Source organism: Eubalaena glacialis, chromosome 7, assembly GCF_028564815.1.
Source record: "Eubalaena glacialis isolate mEubGla1 chromosome 7, mEubGla1.1.hap2.+ XY, whole genome shotgun sequence".
NCBI classification, from domain to species: domain Eukaryota; kingdom Metazoa; phylum Chordata; class Mammalia; order Artiodactyla; family Balaenidae; genus Eubalaena; species Eubalaena glacialis.
In genome coordinates, this window is record NC_083722.1 from 17,092,381 (window position 1) to 17,113,797 (window position 21,417).

General features: G+C 40.0%; 1 pseudogene; it reads left to right on the top strand.

Annotated features, from left to right (window-relative positions):
- Positions 1-17,584: 17,584 nt before the first annotated feature.
- LOC133095649 (large ribosomal subunit protein uL18-like) lies at positions 17,585-18,433 on the top strand (annotated as a pseudogene).
- The last annotated feature ends 2,984 nt before the right edge of the window (positions 18,434-21,417 follow it).

The window sequence follows — 21,417 nt, forward strand, 5'->3', positions numbered from 1 at the left end:
TCAAGATGGTTGAAGTGGCTGTAATCTGGTCAATGTTCCTCAAAGCGTGGAGAGTACCCGTGGAGCAAAATAGAGAAGAGATTGGAAGCAGAGTGGGAGAGACGAGCTCCACTTCCAACCCATCCACTACTACACCCATCACTTTTTTCTTCCTGCCCTGCAAGGTACACTGTTGCTACCAAAGTGCAAGAAAGTGTCTTTGTGAGTTTGAGAGCTCAAACAGGTGAGGGGGAAAGGCACCTAAAGTAACAGTGGTAAGAGTTTAGAAACAATATTAAAAGCCGTGGAATTACATCAAAACTCAGTAGGATGGAATTCCATCAAAAGTACACGTCTTGGAGCCCACTCCTTAACGTCAAAGGAAGGCTTAGCTTAGATCTCTATTTTCTACATTGATATTAGGAAAAAGGTATGGTTTCTTTCTTTTTACAATGTTTCCTGGCTACAGCAAAAAAAAATTCCTCAAAATTTTGCGTGCAGAGAGGTGGATTAAATAACTTTAAGAGTTATCTCTTTTCCAAAGAGACGGTGTCCTTGCAATTTTATTAATTAATTTATTTATGATATCATAGGTTAAGCCCGTATTTAATGAGAATGCTGATGGATGAAACCATGACCGTATGGCGATTATTACAGTGGACCAAGATTCCAGATTTTGTGCTTGAAGACACGGGCAAAGCAGGTACAAGTTCTCTCAGCAGATATTTTTATTTGTGAAATGGGACAACACTTCTGGTTGCTTTTCAGTGGTGAGGATTAATGCAGTGCATGGTACTGGGCTTGACAACCTGTGAGTAGAGATTTGAGGACTTAGGTGCTGCAATGAGCACGGTATTATTATCACTTGTAACTTTCTAAATTATGGAATTATGTAGAGCGGCCCCGACTGCAGATTGCATGTGAAGCCTCTGAAAGGCATTTTACTTCATGCTTTCTGGGATGGTAAAATTGTGATCAACTTTATGCAGATCCGAAACAAAGAGTAGAGTTTGGGTTAGATTTCATATGAGACACAAGAGTTTGGATGACCCTCATTTTCAATATAGTCAATAAAATGCCAGTTTACAACTGAGATGAAGAATTAAAATTCTACTGAAGATTTATCTTCCTACAAGGTGTAGTCTGTATATATTTTCCAAAATTATGTGCTTTATGATTTTGTCATAAAATGAATGCCCATTCATTCAAATATAGAAAAATAGAAATAAATGTCTCTCTTAAAGAGTCAAGTACCTTGACCAATTTCACAAGTAGTGAGAATGGCAGCCGAGTTAGGAACCCAGGGAGTCTGATTTCCAAGCCAATGCTATCTTTGCAACATCACAGTTTAGAGTTTAGCTAATTTAATATTTTGCTTTTTGTTTTCACTTAACATTGTGCCAAAAGCATATTTGACGTAAAACTTTCTTAGGGGGAGGTATAACATTCTATCAAGTACCCCAACAGTGTTTTTGAACAGTTTTTAAAATATCTTGCGAATGTCAGTATTCGGGGTGAAGATCAAGGGTGCTGGAAGGTTCGCACTGTGTGTCCGCACCCGGCTGGAAACACAGGCTTACACAACAGCCTTGCCTTCCTCACACCTGGCTGGGGTTTTGCAGAGTCAGTAGGAGGAGGCGATGACCACAGCTGTCTTTATTTCTAGGAAGTCAGACAATGGCTTAGTAGATTTTACTTGGGAGGGAGAAAGAACATTTAAGAGGAATATTTAAATCATAAGAGAAAGAAATGGAAACTTGTTTCTTGGGGAATCACTGAAGAAAGAAAGGAGAAAAATCCCATCTATCCAGCATGGTTAAAGTGGCCCTTTGCACTTAGATGAGTGTATCAGGGTGTAAATTAATTGTTTCTATGCCTTAGATCTGAAGGGAATGGAAAAAAGTCAAAAAACAAAACAAAGCAAAGGAAAAAGGATAATTTACCATAATACTCTCAAAAGCCAAAGTTGACTAACACTAGCACCGAGGTTATTCTAAGACGTGGATTTTCTGATGACAGGACTGGGAACCCTCCGTTCCTCCTAGGTGTCCCCTCGACCTCCCGGGAGGCCTTCTGCCCACTGCCACTCTGCTCTCTCCCAGGAAGCTGTTGGCTATTACTTCATCTGCTCTTTTCTGGGCTCCCCAGTTTCCTTCCAGCAGATCACTCCGCTCCAACAAACATACACATCTTCCTTGTCATGGATGCACGTCCTATGTAGATTTACTCTATAGTTAGTGAAGTACCAGACTCATTTTACAGTTCATAAACTAAGTTTGGATTCATGCTCAACCTCGCTACCAAAGCTTTTGCAGCTAAGAGCTGCAGCTCACATCACGTGCCCTGAGTTGCCCCTACCTCTGCGCCTGTCACCCATCAGCGAGATCTATTTTCTCTGCAGAAGCACATGCATTGCCCCACGCTGACAGTCACTGGTTTTAGCATTGGCTGATCACCAATACCGTTGTGTTAAGTGAGATTCATAGATGCTGATTGCTTTTATTGCATAAATTACTTCATTATTAAAATCAGGTCATTTGAGTCCCCAAACCATTAACATGAAGGTTATTAACATAATTTCATAAGCTAATAAATCAAGCACAGGAAAAGAATTAAAGGGTTCTTAATGATAAGTGTTTCTTCAGAGATTAAGGAACAATTTTCTTATGCATATATTAACATTTTACGAGTGGGTTCTTGCAAGAGCAGTTTTTTCTCTCTGCATACATGACTCACACTCTGTCTTCTTCATACTTGGCCTCTGAAACTCATTTTCAAAATTAAGGTGGTTTTCTTTTCTCCTTTTCAAAGAACTATAAAGCAATTTTCTTTTTTTGATGATGAATGTGTAAGTATACACAGAAATTTTATTTTTTTAACATCTTTATTGGAGTATAATTGCTTTACAATGGTGTGTTAGTTTCTGCTGTATAAGAAAGTGAATCAGCTATAAATGTACCTATATCCCCATATCTCCTCCCTCTTGCGTCTCCCTCCCACCCTCCCTAACCCACCCCTCTAGGTGGACACAAAGCACCGAGCTGATCTCCCTGTGCTATGTGGCTGCTTCCCACTAGCTATCTATTTTACATTCGGTAGTGTATATATGTCCGTGCCACTCTCTCACTTTGTCCCAGCTTACCGTTCCCCCTCCCTGTGTCCTCAAGTCCATTCTCTACGTCTGCGTCTTTATTCCTGTCCTGCCCCTAGGTTCTTCAGAAGCTTTTTCTTTTTCTTTTTTTTTTTTTAAGATTCCATATATATGTGTTAGCATACAGTATTTGTTTTTCTCTTTCTGACTTACTTCACTCTGTATGACAGACTCTAGGGCCATCCACCTCACTACAAATAGTTCAGTTTCGTTTCTTTTTATGGCTGAGTAATATTCCATTGTATATATATGCCACATCTTCTTTATCCATTCATCTGTCGATGGACACTTAGGTTGCTTCCATGTCCTGGCTATTGTAAATAGTGCTGCAATGAATATTGTGGTACATGACTCTTTTTGAATTATGGTTTTCTCAGGGTATATGCCCAGTAGTGGGATTGCTGGGTCATATGGTAGTTCTATTTTTAGTTTTTTACAGAACCTCCATACTGTTCTCCATAGTGGCTGTATCAATTCCCACCAACAGTGCAAGAGGGTTCCCTTTTCTCCACACTCTCTCCAGCATTTTATTGTTCGTAGATTTTTGATGATGGCCATTCTGACTGGTGTGAGGTGATACCTCATTGTAGTTTTGATTTGCATTTCTCTATTGATTAGTGGTGTTGAACATTCTTTCATGTGTTTGTTGGCAATCTGTATATCTTCTTAGGAGAAATGTCTATTTAGGTCTTCTGCCCATTTTTGGATTGGGTTGTTTGTTTTTTTGATATTGAGCTGCATGAGCTGCTTGTAAATTTTGGAGTTTAATCCTTTGTCAGTTGCTTCATTTGCAAATATTTTCTCCCATTCTGAGGGCTGTCTTTTCGTCTTGTTTATGGTTTGCTGTGCAAAAGCTTTTAGTTTCATTAGGTCCCATTTGTTTATTTTTGTTTTTATTTCCATTTCTCTAGGAGGTGGGTCAAAAAGGATCTTGCTGTGATTTATGTCATAGAGTGTTCTGCCTAAGTTTTCCTCTAAGACTTTTATAGTGTCTAGCCTTACATTTAGGTCTTTAATCCATTTTGAGATTATTTTTGTGTATGGTGTTAGAGAGTGTTCTAATTTCATTCTTTTACATGTAGCTGTCCAGTTTTCCCAGCACCACTTATTGAAGAGGCTGTCTTTTCTCCATTGTATATTCTTGCCTCCTTTATCAAAGATAAGGTGACCATATGTGCATGGGCTTATCTCTGGGCTTTCTATCCTGTTCCATTGATCTATATTTCTGTTTTTGTGCCAGTACCATACTGTCTTGATTACTGTAGCTTTGTAGTATAGTCTGAAGTCAGGGAGCCTGATTCCTCCAGCTCCATTTTTCGTTCTCAAGATTGCTTTGGCTATTCGGGGTCTTTTGTGTTTCCATACAAATTGTGAAATATTTTGTTCCAGTTCTGTGAAAAATGCCATTGGTAGTTTGATAAGGATTGCACTGAATCTGTAGATTGCATTGGGTAGTATACTCATTTTCACAATGTTGATTCTTCCAATCCAAGAACATGGTATATCTCTCCATATATTTGTATCATCCTTAATTTCTTTCATCAGTGTCTTATAGTTTTCTGCATACAGGTCTTTTGTCTCCTTAGGTACGTTTATTCCTAGGTATTTTATTCTTTTTGTTGCAATGGTAAATGGGAGTGTTTCCTTAATTTCTCTTTCAGATTTTTCATCATTAGTGTAAAGGAATGCAAGAGATTTCTGTGCATTAATTTTGTATCCTGCTACTTTACCCAATTCATTGATTAGCTCTAGTAGTTTTCTGGTAGAGTCTTTAGGATTCTCTATGTATAGTATCATGTCATCTGCAAACTGTGACAGCTTTACTTCTTCTCTTCCGATTTGGATTCCTTTTATTTTTTTTTCTTCTGATTGCTGTGGCTAAAACTTCCAAAACTATGTTGAATAATAGTGGTGAGAGTGGGCAACCTTGTCTTGTTCCTGATCTTAGTGGAAATGGTTTCAGTTTTTCACCATTGAGAACAATGTTGGCTGTGGGTTTTTCATATATGACCTTTATTGTGTTGAGGTAGTCTCCCTCTATGCCTACTTTCTGGAGGGTTTTTATCATAAATGGGTATTGCATTTTGTCGAAAGCATTTTCTGCATCTATTGAGATGATCATATGGTTTTTATCCTTCAGTTTGTTAATATGGTGCATCACATTGATTGATTTGCATATATTGAAGAATCCTTGCATTCCTGGGAAAAACCCCACTTGATCATGGTGTATGATCCTTTTAATGTGCTGTTGGATTCTGTTTGCTAGTATTTTGTTGAGGATTTTTGCATCTATGTTCATCAGTGATATTGGCTTGTAGTACTCTTTCTTTGTGACATCTTTGTCTGGTTTTGGTATCAGGGTGATGGTGGCCTTGTAGAATGAGTTTGGGAGTGTTCCTCCCTCTGCTATAGTTTGGAAGAGTTTGAGAAGGATAGGTGTTAGCTTTTCTCTAAATGTTTGATAGAATTTGCCTGTGAAGCCATCTGGTCCTGGGCTTTTGTTTTTTTGGAAGATTTTTAATCACAGTCTCAATTTCAGTGCTTGTGATTGGTCTGTTTATATTTTCTATTTCTTCCTGGTTTAGTCTCGGAAGATTGTGCTTTTCTAAGAATTTGTCCATTTCTTCCAGGTTGTCCATTTTATTGGCATAGAGTGGCTTGTAGTAATCTCTCATGATCCTTTGTATTTCTGCAGTGTCAGTTACTTCTTTTTCATTTCTAATTCTATTGATTTGAGTCTTCTCCCTTTTTTTCTTGATGAGTCTGGCTGATTGTTTATCAATTTTGTTTATCTTCTCAAAGAACCAGCTTTTGTTCTTATTGATCTTTGCTATTGTTTCCTTCATTACTTTTTCATTTATTTCTGATCTGATATTTATGATTTCTTTCCTTCTAACTCTGGGGTTTTTTTGTTCTTCTTTCTCTAATTGCTTCAGGTGTAAGGTTAGGTTGTTTATTTGAGATTTTCCTTGTTTCTTGAGGTAGGATTGTATTGCTATTAACTTCCCTCTTAGAACTGCATCCCATAGTTTTTGGGTCATCGTGTTTTCATTGTCATTTGTTTCTAGGTAACTTTTGATTTCCTCTTTGATTTCTTCAGTGATCTCTTGGTTATTAAGTAGTGTATTGTTTAGCGTCCATGTGTTTGTATTTTTTACAGTGTTTTTCCTGTAATTGATGTCTACTCTCATATAGCATTGTGGTCGGAAAAGATACTTGATACAATTTCAATTTTCTTAAATTTATGAAGACTTGATTTTTGACCCAAGATATGTTCTCTCCTGGAGAATGTTCCATGGGCACTTGACAAGAAAGTGTATTCTGTTGTTTTTGGATGGAATGTCCTATAAATATCAATTAAGTTCATCTTGTTTAATGTATCATTTAAAGCTTGTGTTTCCTTATTTATTTTCATTTTGGATGATCTGTCCATTGGTGAAAGTGGGGTGTTAAAGTCCCCTACTATGATTGTGTTACTGTCGATTTCCCTTTAATGGCTGTTAGTATTTGCCTTATGTATTGAGGTGCTCCTATGTTGGGTGCATAAATATTTACAGTTGTTATATCTTCTTCTCAGATTGATCCCTTGATCATTATGTAGTGTCCTTCTTTGTCTCTTGTAATAGTCTTTGCTTTAAAGTCTATTTTGTCTGATAGGAGAATTGCTACTCCAGTTTTCCTTTGATTTCCATTTGCATGGAATACCTTTTTCCATCCCCTCACTTTCAGTCTGTATGTGGCCCTAGGTCTGAAGTGGGTCTCTTGTAGACAGCATATGTATGGGTCTTGTTTTTGTATCCATTCAACCAGTCTATGCCTTTTGGTTGGAGTATTTAATCAATTTACATTTAAGATAATTATTGATATGTATGTTCCTATTACCATTTTCTTAATTGTTTTGGGTTTGTTATCGTAGGTCTTTTCCTTCTCTTGTGTTTCCTGCCTAGAGAAGTTCCTGTAGCATTTGTTGTAGAGCTGGTTTGGTGGTGCTGAATTCTCTTAGCTTTTGCATGTCTGTAAAGGTTTTAATTTCTCCGTCAAATCTGAATGAGATCCTTGCCTGGGTAGAGTAATCTTGGTTGTAGGTTTTTCCCCTTCATCACTTTAAATATGTCCTGCCACTCCCTTGTGGCTTGAATAGTTTCTGCTGAAAGATCAGCTGTTAACCTTATGGGGATGCCCTTGTGTGTTATTTGTTGTTTTTCCCTTGCTGCTTTTAATATTTTTTCTTTGAATTTAATTTTGATAGTTTGATTAATATGTGTCTTGGCATGTTTCTCCTTGGATTTATCCTATATGGGACTGTCTGTGCTCTCTGGATTTGATTGACTATTTCCTTTCCCATGTTAGGGAAGTTTTCAACCATAATCTCTTCAAATATTTTCTCAGACCCTTTCTTTTTCTCTTCTCCTTCTGGGACCCCTATAATTCAAATGTTGGTGTGTTTAATGTTGTCCCAGAGGTCTCTGAGACTGTCCTCAATTCTTTTCATTCTTTTTTCTTTATTCTGCTCAGCAGCAGTTATTTCCTCTATTTTATCTTCCAGGTTATTTATCCGTTCTTCTGCCTCAGTTATTCTGCTATTGATTCCTTCTAGAGAATTTTTGATTTCATTTATTGTGTTGTTCATCACTGTTTGTTTGCTCTTTTGTTCTTCTAGGTCCTTGTTAAATGTTTCTTGTATTTTCTCCATTGTATTTCCAATTTTTCAGGTAGACTGCCCATTTCCTCTTCATTTGTTTGGTCTGGTGGGTTTTTACCTTGCTGCTTCATCTGCTGTGTGTTTCTCTGTCTTCTCATTTTGCTTATCTTACTGTGTTTGGGGTCTCCTTTTCGCAGGCTGCAAGTTCGTAGCTCCCATTGTTTTTGGTGTCTGCCCCCAGTGGCTAAAGTTGCTTCAGTGCGTTGTGTAGGCTTCCTGGTGGAGGGGACTGGTGCCTATGGATGAGGCTGGATCTTGTCTTTCTGGTGGGCAGGACCGCGTCTGGTGGTGTGTTTTGGGGTGTCTGTGACCTTATTATGATTTTAAGCAGCCTCTCTGCTAATGGGTGGGGTTGTGTTCCTGTCTTGCTAGTTATTTGGCATAGGGTGTCCGACAGTGTAGCTTGCTGGTCGTTGAGTGGAGCTGGGTCTTAGCGTTGAGATGGAGATCTCTGGGAGAGCTTTTGCCATTTGATATTACGTGGCGCCAGGAGGTCTCTGGTGGACCAGTGTCCTGAACTTGGCTCTCCCACCTCAGAGGCACAGGTCTGACAGTAGGTGGAGCACCAAGACCCGTCAGCCACACGGCTCTTTCAGGTACCCCTTGGATGATGTGGACTCTGAAAATCCAAGTTGCACCCAAGATTCCATTCCCTTGTGGTTACTCATCTGGATCACAGACATGTAGGACCTGTCTGCCCTGATAGGCCACCTCCAGTATCTTCCCCATAAGCATCTTTGCCGTAAACATATAAAGCAATTTTCAACTGAATCCATTAGCCTTCTGTGATATGCACTACCTATAAAATTCTTTTTTCACACTTCTTAGACTGCAAAAGCTTTGGGATGGCAGGGAAAGCAAGGTAGAGTTGGAAGGAAAAATACCTTGGATTAGTCTTAGGTAGTGCAATTTTCATTCTAGGTGAATTTCAAATGTATTTTTAGGTTTAAGAGGTTCTAGTGAAGTTCTAATTATCTCTCTAATTACAACACATACTGAGGTTAAGTGTTCTTATCAAATGGTGCATTAAAAATGGGTTTTATTCCCAGGCTGGATCTAATAGGGTGAGATACTGGCCTGAACACATAGAAATTGGTTCCCTCATTCATTTCACTTACCAGATTGTGAGAGATTCTGAGGGTCGGAACCATCATTATCCAGTGCAATGATGTTGCCTAGAAACGAAGATATGTTCCAATGTAAATTAGACTATAATAACTTTATCCTTTGTGCAATTTGTGTAATGTTTTTGGCAAATAGCAACTGATGGATCATAATTGAAATACGTAGACTGTTGTTAGCAAAGCATTACGTGTGATTTTACAGGTGAATTGGGGAGATGGATGGGCCAACAGTTCTTTCTAAGAACAAGTGTAGTGATCACACCACACTTTTTCCTCTGTAATCTTCAGTGACTACGAATATTCCCCTGAAGAAAGCACAAACTCCCCTGGACCTCCTCCTGCCCACCTGCTTAAAACCTTTCAACAGCATCTCATTGCTCTTAGGAGAAAAAAACATTTCTCAGCATGGCCCACAACCCCACATGGTCTAGCCTGCACTTATTGGTCTAGCCTCATCTCAAAGCTGGCTTTGCTATTCTGCTTGCTTTCAGTTCTTCATAAGCACTTTTCCCCTTCCCATCACAGGGCCTTTGCACAGGTTTCCCTATCTGATTATAATGTTCCCTGCTCTCTGAACCCATTAACTTCTATTCATTCTTCAGATCTCAACTGAAGAGCTACTTCCTCCAGGAAGGCTTCCCTGACTTTTGTGATTAGGTCAGATCTTTCCTGGCTGCGATAATACCATGAATGGCTCAATTACATGTTTGTCACAATTGCCATTTTTTAAGTTTTATAGTGTGTTTTTTTCTACTGTAAACATGTTTACATGGTAAAAAAAAATCAAAATGAAATAAAAAGATATATACTGAGCTATCTAGCTTTGATTTCTGTTCTCATTTACCCCACAACCTCTCCTTTTATAGACAAACATTTTTTTTATTAGTTTCTTATATATCTTTCCAGTATTTCTTTTTTGCAGGGACAAGTACAAATATGTATCTTGTTTCTCCCCTTTTTGACACAAAAAATAACGTACTTTATGTGTGTTCTACAACATACTTTTTCTTTCCTAACAATGTACTCTGGAGCTTATTCTATATCAAGACATAAAGAATCTCTCTGCTTTTTACAGCTGCGTAGAATTCTACTGTGAAACTCTTGCACTGTTTCTGGAACCAGTTCCTTATGCTGGCAGTTGGCTTGTTTTCAGTCTTTTACTATTACAAATAATGCTGCAATTAATAACCACATGTGCATGTCTCTGTCTTTTCCACGTGTGCAAGTTCTGTGTAAATACCCACAAATAGGATTGCTGGGTCATAGGATAAATGCATCAGTAATTTTGATAGAAATCACCACATTACCCTTCCTGTGGGTTGTACCACTTCCCACCTTCATCAGCAAAACATGAGTGTCCATTTCTCCACAGCTTCACCAGTCGTGTTGTCCAACTTTTGATTGGGAGGTAAGAAATTGTACTCAGGGCAGTTTTAATGTGCCTCTGTCTTATTTTGAGTAAGGTTGAGTATCTTTTCATGTGCTTAAGGGCCATTTATAGTTTTTGTGTGTATGAACTGACTGTTCATGTCTCTTTGCCCATTTTCTGTTGGGCGCTTAATCTTTTCATTCCTGTTATCTAGGTGCTTTTTATTAGTTGATATTAACCATCTACCTGTGATGTATGTTGCAGATATTTTCCCCAGTTTGTCATTTGTCTTATGACTTTCCATATTGTGTTTTCAGATAGATAATATCACTCTCCTGCTAAGACACCCGGGAGGGCAAGGCCCACAGGTCTTGGGCTACCACTGTGTCCCCAAATCTGTTTCTTCCTCTGTAAAAAATGTGAACCTTGTTGTAGGGCCCCTTCACCTCTGAAAGTCTATGATTCCATTTTCTCTTCTTACCTTTTGGTTTATTAAGGTTCCCCTGCCTTCCCCTCTCCTCTGCCACCCCACCCCCCGCCTTCCCCTCCCTCTGCCTCTCTGCACTTGGGCTCAGGGGTCACACATACCATTGGGAAATGTGGAAACTCACATGGTGTTACCTGAGAAGTGCCTAGAAGGGCTCCCTCCCGCATATATCCCACCTGATTTTCATGTGAAATTTCACCATTAGTGATACATTGTCTTCTCAATTCCCACTAACTTTATTCAGCTCTCTGTTACTTCTTATCTGGACTTAAGCTGGTCTCCAAGTTGCTCTGCCTGGATCACTTCTTTTCACCCTTCTGTCTATGTGCTGCCTCCAGATGACATTTCTTATAGAAGAGCTTTGATCAGGGTACTTTCTAACTTTCTTGTATTGTCCATTTCTTTTATTGTTAAAGTTCCAAGTCCCTTCATGATAAGATCTCAAACTGTATTTTCAGCTGCAAGTCTCATGTGCCCTCCCTGGTACCTTTCCTTCCATCACGTAGGCTACTCACTGTCATCCATCTCCGTCCTCTTCTCAGGCTGGTCCTTCCATCTGACATGTCCTCCTTTCCACCAGGTCTAATTCTACCTACAAAGTATTACCCATTTCTCATCATCCTCCTCTCAAGCTGGGATTAAACTCTGCTTTCCCAGTGCCCTCATAACAGTTTGAATAAAAGATCATACTGCATGTTTTTCTTGGAAGGAATGTTCATGGCTCTCTACTGGAGTATAACCTCTTTGAGGGTATATTTTTTCATCCTCATAGGGTCTGTAAGTAACAGTCCCTAGGGCATTTATTGCCTAGAATTGAAGCAACGGTCACTGCCAGGAACTTTAATTTTAATTTAATTTGTACAGTACTCCTGGGATGGTAGCAAGTTAGGTAAGAGTTAATTAGTTTAGCAGATTTGGTTTTTTCCTCTTAAATTATGGTTCAGTAAAATATTAGTGTATACCTTTGTGTATGGGCATGTGTGTGTATTTTTATGTGTGTGCACACACACAAATGCCCACACCATTGCATGCTTATGGAAAGGGAATAGTATTGAAAGGGAGGAAAGTATATAGAGGTGAGAATAGAGGGGAACTGAAGAGAACATTCTTCACTTTATTGTTTTGCCAAAGAGCAACTGCACTCTTTCCTGAAACAGCCCACCTCTTTGTCCTGCCAAATTATATCTTTCCTATGTCTTTGATTTTGGATAAAATTTATCCATGGAAACTTTTCTAGTTAACCCATAACCACCATACCCCTTGCATCTCTCTGATAGGTTAACACATTCTGCATGGATGTGTTAAGACATTACTGAAACAGTCTAGTGTATCTTGAGGCTATCTTTTATCCATCTTATCGCCTCTTTGTCCTTCCTGAGATAGTACTTCCTAATTTAATCTTACAGCCTTTCCAGAGGAATAGCTCATGACTATTTGAGAGTGAAAGAATTCTGCAGGATATTTGATCTGGGTCAGACCCTAGTGCTCATCTCCATAACCCTCTCATTTAGCTGTGCCCATGGCTGCCTGGATTGAAGACTACATTGTTGCAGCCTCCCTTGCAGCTAGCTGTGGCCACGTGACTAAGTTCTGGTCAGTGAGATGTAAGTAGAAGTGCCACATGTAACTTCCAGAAGTGATTTTTAAAGCAAGAAGGTGCTCCCTTTTAAGCTCTCTCTCCTTTCCAGTGGAGGGGGATGTCAAAATAATGGATGAAGCTTGAGGGACCATCTTAGACTATGAGGTGTGATCCCTATGCTAAAACTGGCAGTATAGCAAGATAGAGCCTGCGTCTGTGATGATTTTCTGCTGATGCATTTCTAGATACCCACCCCCAGTCTTCTTTTATTTATTTATTTAAAAATTATTGATTGATTGATTTGGCTGCACCGGGTCTTAGTTGCAGCACATGGGATCTTTGTTGCCACGTGCAGGATCTTCAGTTGCGGCATGCGAACTCTTAGTTGCGGCATGTGGGATCTAGTTCCCTGACCAGGGATCAAACCCAGGCCCCCGGCATTGGGAGCATGGAGTCTTAGCCACTGGACCACCAGGAAGTCCCCAGGCTTCTTTTACATGAAAGAGAAGTAAGACATTTGCCTTGTGCAGGTCTTCATTATTTAGGGTTCCATTATTCACGGCCAAACCTAATCCTAACTGAATATAGTCATAAAAAAGAGCAAGATCTGGAGAATTACCAACAGGCCTCAAACAAGATTGACATATTAAAATCACTTTGGAGTGATAGTACCTCTCCTTATTTAAGACATTCCCAGGAATTTGAAAGAAAGGAGCAAAAAAATTCCAGGCTGGCATGATTGCACAAAACAACCTACCCGAGAAGATTCTTGTTGAGAATGCAGTGACGTGGGCATTACATACAGTAGAGAAACTGAGCTCCAGGAAGGAAAGTGACTCTCCCTAGACCACCCACCTCATTAGTTAGGTTCTGAACTCTACTTCCTTGAGGCTCCTAGGCCAGTTCTCTTGCCTCAGCACGTTTTATCTGCAAATTTAATCCACTCTCCATCGGGAAAATTGGTTATACCCTGGGAAACTGGGCTGAAGCGGAGTGGAATATTCATCTTAGCTATAAGGCCATGAGTAATCAAACACTGAGCTTTCATCTACCACCCACAAAAGAGAAGTTTAGCTTTCAAAATGTCTGCAAAAAAAGTTCTTTCAAGTTGTGTCTTTCTGACTGTAGGAAATGAGTCCTGCATGAGATGATACATGATAAAATACTTTGTGTGGGGCTGAGAGGTGCAGTGGAAGCCAATACTCTCCTGTCTTCCCTGTGGAGTTAGAAATCTCTGGGTCCCAGGAGTTGACAGGTGGACCAGTCACAGTTACAGTTACAAAGTTGTGCTTGAGATCATGAAATGGAAACATAAATACGACAAACATTTTCTTTGGTACTAGATGACAATTTCCCAGTGCACAGAGCTCTTCAAAAAACAATATTGCTATTTAAAAAAAAAAAAACAATATGCTGTTTCTTTCTACTAAATCTTTCTGCATATTTCTTATTCATTGCAAATTTCTAACACCTGTCTGTGTATAAAGGTGCTAAATCCGAGTTGGATATAACAAATCCTCATATAATGGGAGTTGTGCTTTTTCAAAGGCTTTCCTCCCCGTCGTTTCAGGAAAGTTGCCTATCTTAGAATCTCAGGTTTTTAACACTGACAGAAACCTCTTAGTTCAATATATAAAGAATCCAATCCCTTCATTTATAAATGAGAAACACTGAGGTCCTAAGAGAAGAAAGATTGTGCTACAGACTAGCTCAACTAGCTCTAGGTCACAGAGCTAGTTGAAGTTTTAATAAGTATCTCTTCAACTGCTTTTAAATCTTTGAAGAACTGATTAAAAAGATATATAGGACTTCCTTGGTGGTGCAGTAGTTAAGAATCCACCTGCCAATGCAGGGGACACGGGTTCAAGCCCTGGTCCGGGAAGATCCCACATGCTGTGGAGCAACTAAGCCCATGAGCCACAACTACTGAGCCTGCGAGCCACAACTACTGAGCCCACGTGCCACAACTACTGAAGCCCGGGTGCCTAGAGCCCGTGCTCCGCAACAAGAGAAGCCACCGCAGTGAGAAGCCCGTGCACTGCAACGAAGAGTAGTCCCCGCTCGCCGCAACTATAGAAAGCCCGTGCACAGCAACGAAGACCCAATGCAACCAAAAAAAAAGTTTATTAAAGAAAAAAAACTTAAAAAAAAAAAACAAATATCTTTTCTTCTGTTTTCCAAGCCACCCAGCAGTCCAGATGAGATCTCAGGTTTGGAATCATAAATATGGGACAACAAAGTACTACAATATACAATTCATCAAATATTTTTCTTTTACCCTGAAAGAACAAAATGTATCATAACCATTCATTCTTTCTCACCTTTGTCGTCAGCTTTCTATGCATGGGTTGAACTGGCTGTTCTTTGCACTGAGGTGTGTGTGTGAAGATGTCATGTATTAACAGCTAATTAGGAGCGTTTCAGAGCAGAGGTCGGCCTCGCTAACACAGCCAAGTTTCTGTGTCACGGTGGTGCTGGATGCAGCTGCTGCTCTTAGGTGTCAACAAAGAAAGCCCAACACAGCGGAGACATTAGCCTAGGGCTAGAAGAAGCCTTCTGAGAGCAGCCAAAGTCCTCATTTGGAGCCTGCCACGTAGCTGTGTTGGCTGTTGGTCTGAGCAAACTGCTAGCTGCCCGGAGGCCCCTAGTAACCCCCTGCTAGCTCCCAACACCTCTTACATTTACATGGAACAAACTACAGGCCCCCCAAAAGGGCAGCAAATACTTGTGAAAAGAGCCGTAGTGCTAAGAGAAGGAGACTGAGATTGTAGCCACCACTCTGCCTCTAACTGGATGATGTTTCCATCCCATTCGCCTGCATTGTCAAAACAGTAGTTGGCCAAGCTTTCAGTCCTCAGAGAGAAGTTATCAGGAAAAAGTAAAACAATTAACGAAATAGCATGCTTTGGGGGAAAGAGGAGAGAGAATGACATATTAATATAACAACTAGGAGGTGATAAAATCTACATCTTCTATACATGATTTATCTGATTTACTACCAGCAGTATCACTAGTATATAAAATATCAAAGTTCTGTTTGATGCATTCCAGGGAATTCAATATTTTGCCTTCATTGAAATTGATTAGGGTGTGGTACTTTTCACTTTTCATTTCAGACTTTGAGAATGAGAAGGAGCTGCTTTTCTAGCTTCAACTTAAGAAAAACAGCTAATGAATTCATCAGTATTTATTCAACAACAACTCAGTTTGCACAGGCCTGTGCTCAGAGATATTGGGATTAAAGCTTGGACCTGCCTGATTCTTGGAGTACATTTTAGGCAGCATGTAATTCATACAAATGCCCTATTGAGCACCTATTCTAGATGAGGCAAAGAAGGCTGTTTTGACATTACTATTTTGAGATGGCCACTTGGTAATTGCCATCTTTACTTCCTTTCTTTTCCTTCATAGGGAACACAAAAATTTCAGAACTCTTGTCACTGGTGTTTAGTGAAAACTAATAGAAACTGATTGTCATACAGAACACAAAGGGTATAATTGGTTTCACAATTACTTAGTGCTCCCAAAAAACAAACCATAGGGACTTCTAGCTAAACACGGCAGATAAAACAAAACAAAACAAAACATGACCGAATCTCCATTCCCTCTCGAAGCCCCACTAAGATGACAGAGAATGAAAAAGCACACATCAATAAGGACCATGGGAACAAAAGAGGAAATAGCATTATTTTGAAAGCCAGAAAGCAGGTGGATGGGCAATAACTGACTTACTAGACAGGAGAAAGCTGAATGGCAAGAGCCTGTAAGAAGCAAAGCCAAAAATCAGGTTTGATGGAGCCACCGAGGTCCCAAGAGTCTCAGCAGTAGAGGCACCAGCTGCCTCCAAAGGGGTGTGGGCAAGACTGACACCAGGAGGAGTGATTAAAAATCTGTTTAAGGAATACTTGGACCTAGATTCCCTATGGTATCCTGCACTGCCAGTGACTATACCTTCTCAACTCAGTACAAGACTGAAGGTTTATTCTCAAAAGAGGTTGAGTGAGACTGCTCTGGATGAGCGAATACTGGACACAGCTGAGGGCACTCGTGACAAATAGAAACCAGGGAGGCTAAGAGGGGCATCTGCAGACCAACTGGTGGCACCGCCAGCAACATTTGACCCCCAGAATGCTGCATGTGCACTGGCAAGAGAAAGGAGCCTTCCTCTTTGGGTAAATGGATCAGCCCAGGAGACAGTGGCTACAGGTACTGGGGTAACTGTGGTAAGAGTGATGTCCACATACTAATCCCTGAAGCCTGTGACTATGTTAGGTTACATGGCAAAGGGGAATTAAGGTAGCAGATGGAATTAAGGTTGCTAATCAGCCAACCACAATAGGGAGAGTGTCCTGGGTTATCCAGGTGGGCCAGTGTCATCACCAGGGTCTTTAGAAGTGGAAGAGAGAAGCAGAAGAGGTCAGAGTGATGTGATATGAAAAAGACTTGACCCACTGTTGCTGGCTTTGAAGAGGGAAGAAGAGGGCCAAAGGTCAAAGAATACAAGTGGCTTCTAGAACCTGGAAAAGGGAAGGAAATGGACTCTTCCCTGGAGGCTCCAGAAAGGAATGCAGCCCTGCCGACAACCTAATTTTAGCCCAGCAAGACGGAATCAGACATTTGACCTCCAGAACTGTAAGATAGTAAATTTGTGTTGCTTTAAGCAGCCAAGTTTGTGGTAATTTGTTACCGTTGCAATAGAAAACTAGTGCAGACACAGACTGTTGGGGGAGCCCAGCAAAATACCTGATCACCCTACGGTGAATCTCATTTGTTGCAAATCCCACACATACACTTTCATTCCTCAGACAGGAACTTTTTAGGACTTCTGCCCCTAACTTTTTAGGACTTCTCTTGAAAAATGGACAGCCAAGGAGTAACAGATATTTGAAGGAAATATCTAACATAAAGGCAAAGTTCAAAATTAATAAACACCACAGAGGGAAGAGACCATTCAGGGAGCAGAAGAAAATGTAAAAAACAAACAAAACTCTCAGAGAAATAAGAGAAGATATTGCATCCATGAAACAAGAACAGAGTGCTCTTGAAAAGGAACATTCACAAGACTTAAAGCACTCTTAGAATTTAAAAATATAATAGAATAAATAAATATTAAATAGAATGGTAGAGAAATAAAGTTTTTAAAACTCCAAAAAAGAGGTCAATGGCAACCCATCGACATGGATCTCTGTTAAAGATATCAAGAATAGGTCTTACTTTAAGAGATACCAAGTAAAATTTAAAAGAAAACAAGAGGGTAAAATTGATTGCTATGCTCAGAAACACTTGGTAGTCCAGGACAAAAGTTAAGTACAACACAACCAAATAAAGAATGATCATCCATGTAACCAACAGAGATATCATTTGTCAAATCTCTTATGCCTGAATAGAAGGGCATATGATAGTCTGCGAAGATAACGCTCATGAACTCCCAGAGCATGGTGCGACGGTTGGCCTGACAGATATGCTGCGGCATATTGTCCTGGCCTCCTGCTGGCCCGCAGGCTTCTCAGTTGGTTTTGCAGGGACAAGATATAAATACAATGAGGAAAGCTTTGATGGTCAGCTTGGTACCTTCACCTGCTATTTGAACTAAAATTTTGCCAGAACTACCACTGGAAGTAAAGTTTTTGGGGCTCTGAGGGGAGTTGTGGATGGAGGCTTATCAATGCCTCACAGTACCAAATTGTTCCCTGGTTACGATTCAGAAAGCAGGGAATTCGAAGCAGAAGTATCTCAGAAGCACATTGTGGCTCAGAACGTTGCAGATGATATGAGTTACCTTATGGAAGATGATGAAGATGCTAACAAGAAACAATTCTCTCAATACATAAAGAACAACATAGCTTCAGACATGATGGAGGAGATGTACATGAAAACTATACTACTGTATGAGAGAATCTGGCCTATCAGAAGAAGCCTAAGAAAGAAGTTAAAAAAAAAAAGAGTTGGAACTGTTCCAGAATGTCTCTTGCTCAGAAGAAAGATCAAGTAGCTAAGAAGGCAAGCTGCCTCAGAGCTCAGGAGTGGACCACTGAGAGATAAATCAAACCACAATTTTCTATGAAGATTTTTCAGATAAAGACAGTAAACTTATTGACAAAGCAGCTAAAAACACCACCACCACCAACAAAAACCTTCGTAAAAGTAAAACAAATGAAAACAGTTTTTAAAATAAGAGAAAATAAGATTTAAAAAAATAATCTGTAAAGGATATCCAATAGAAGTCCCACAATAAGTAGAAAAGTTATTAGATTGAGTCAACATGCAATTAGATGAATGAAAAAGGAGCCCCACTGAGATATATCATTGCCTTTTTTTTCCCAGAAGTCCAGTAACAGAGATGATTCTAAAAAATTCTAGAGAAGAAAACCTGATTATGGACAAAGGATCAGGCATCAGAAGGTCTCAGAGGTCTTAAAAATAATATTGGAAGTAGAAAAGCAGTGCCTTAACAATTCTGAAGAAAATAATTTCCACCTTTGAATTTCCGTCCACGCTGTTAGACAGGTCTGCAGGTGGGGTAGCATTTCAAACATTCAAAGTCTCAAAAAGTTGCTGCCTATGCACCCTTTTCCAGGAACCTACTAGAGAATACCCTCCAAAATAAGGAGAAAGAAAGAGGACACCAGTAGACAAGAAACAGGGCGTTCTACAGAAGAAAGTAGCCAAGGGAACCTCAGAGTGATTACTATGCAACAGGGCCAGAGAAGACCAAGTCCAGATTGAATAGAAGGATGGAGGGCTCCAGAGGGATGACTCCAAGGGGGTGGGGGAAGAAATTGATCATTCATCTGTTGTTCTTAGGAAATGTATACTTACTGCAGAGTTTGGAGCTGAATAACTGGCAAGCACATAGAAAAGCTTTAGCAAACAACTCAAAACAAGACAATTATTTACTCTGAGGATCAGAGCAAAAATCCTCATGTAAGAAAGAAACTATAATCCTAGTTCACTATGAGATCTAGTTATGAGTAAACGTCCATCATTATAATAGGGTCAATATTAAATACTCATTTAACTCTGACTGGTGATATATGCTATGTCTATGTAAAGAGAATGGTGGTGAGGGAAAGTACCTATGTGTACATATACTACTTGTGTGTAGTAGATTGCAAAAATGGCCACAATTTTCTTCTCCTGTATCCTTCACGATGAGACTTTATAGCACCTCCCGTCAAGAGGTGGAGTCTATTCCTCCTCTACTCAAATCCAGCTGGCCTTGTGAGAGAATGAAGTGGGGGTACCAGAAAGCCAGTTCTGAGCCTGGGCCTCAGGAAGCTGCACGTGCTTCCACGTGGACCCTCGGGAACCTGCCCATCCTCTGTGTGAACATGCCTGGCCTCACCTGCTAGAGGATGGAAGACCATGTGGAGAATGGAAGAGCCACCCTAGCTGAGGCCACTCTGGTCAGCCAGCCCCCAGCCACCCCAGTAACTGACCACAGCTGACCATGAGCTCAGCCAAGACCAGAATTGCCCAGCCCAGTCCAGTTCAGACGGCTGATCCACAGAATTGTGAGTACGTAAATGGCTGGTTTAAGCCAGTACATTTTGGAATGATTTGTTACACAGCAAAAATGAATTGATACTATGCGTATGTGTGCCTGTATGTCTACAGGAGGATGTTAATGCAGTAAAGTGAAGTTTTTGTGTTTTATAGTGGGAAATCATTACATCTATCTAAATCTGAAAAAGCAAGCAACACAAGAGAAGCAGGTTGTTTAGAAACATGACGACAAAAGCAGTGAATGGATTTTAAAATGGATATCCAAGGAGTGTAAATCAGGGGTCAGGATACAGGTTTTCATTACAGGCTGTGTAGAACTGTTTGATTTTTTAAAATTAAGTACACATTTCATTTTGATAAAACGGCAAAATAAGTGGAAATAAAAAAGAAAAATAACTAAACTTCCCAGTTACTGGTAGTCAGCTGGTGTAGAGCATCGGCCATTGCCAGCAGTAGTCATGTGTTCAACAAATGCCCCAGCAGCTGGAGGAATTTCCTACTAACACCTTAAGCCACAACCAACCCAGTTTTCCCTTTTGATTAGTATTCAGTCTTCTAGTTTGCATACTTGTGGTTAGTACACAGTGGGAGAATTGAAAAAAAAAAGCACATGAAAAGTTAGATGCCGAGCCTCAGACACTGCAGGTGTTCTTCACCTGGTAGTCTCCATCCTAACAGAGTCAAATAAGGACCACAAACATCAAAACATAATGGAAAACTAGCTGCAACCAAAAGCAGGGCATGGAAGAACTAGTCACTAAAAATCATTCTGTGGTAACATTGTTGAACTGGCCTGGGGAAAAGATGGAGCAAATCACCGTGCTCAACACAGCGAGGTGGCACTATGAAAGCAAAACGCACACAACTGCAGCAACAATATCTATTGTCAGACAATCGCCCTCTTCTTCCCTCATAGTATACTTTCTGTGCTTTAAATGTACTTTTTTCTTTGTAATGATTCTTTTTAAGTCTGTTTATAGAATTCTCTTTCCTCTGTTACGTTGGGAGAAAGTAAGTGATATTTTGAGAAGACACAGAAGGTAAAAATAAGATACTAGATTCTAAGTGATGTGTTTATTAGTCAGAATAGATAGATGCTGTAGTAATGAAAACCCCCAAGTCTCTAGGACTTAACATCACAGGCTACATCTTCAAAGTTAGGTCTTCAGAAAAACTCTGGTTATCTAATTCACTCAAGATCCGAGCTGATATACCCTGCCATGAACACTTCCTCTCAAAGCTGACCGGAAGTGACACTCATCACTTCTGCTCGTATTTTTTTAGCCATCTTCACATGGCTGTGTCTAAATTCAAATGGGTGGGAAAATGCAGTTCTACCAAGTACCCAGAAGGAGAACTGGAGTATTTGTGACATATGCCAACTCAATATGCTATTCTCCCTGCTGTTCAACATAGTCATACGTCACCTAGAATATAAATGAGTTATGTGTATTTTTAATCCAAAGTATAGGAACTTTTCCGCGATGTGTTTTACTCTGGAAAATTATTGTGCTTTAGAG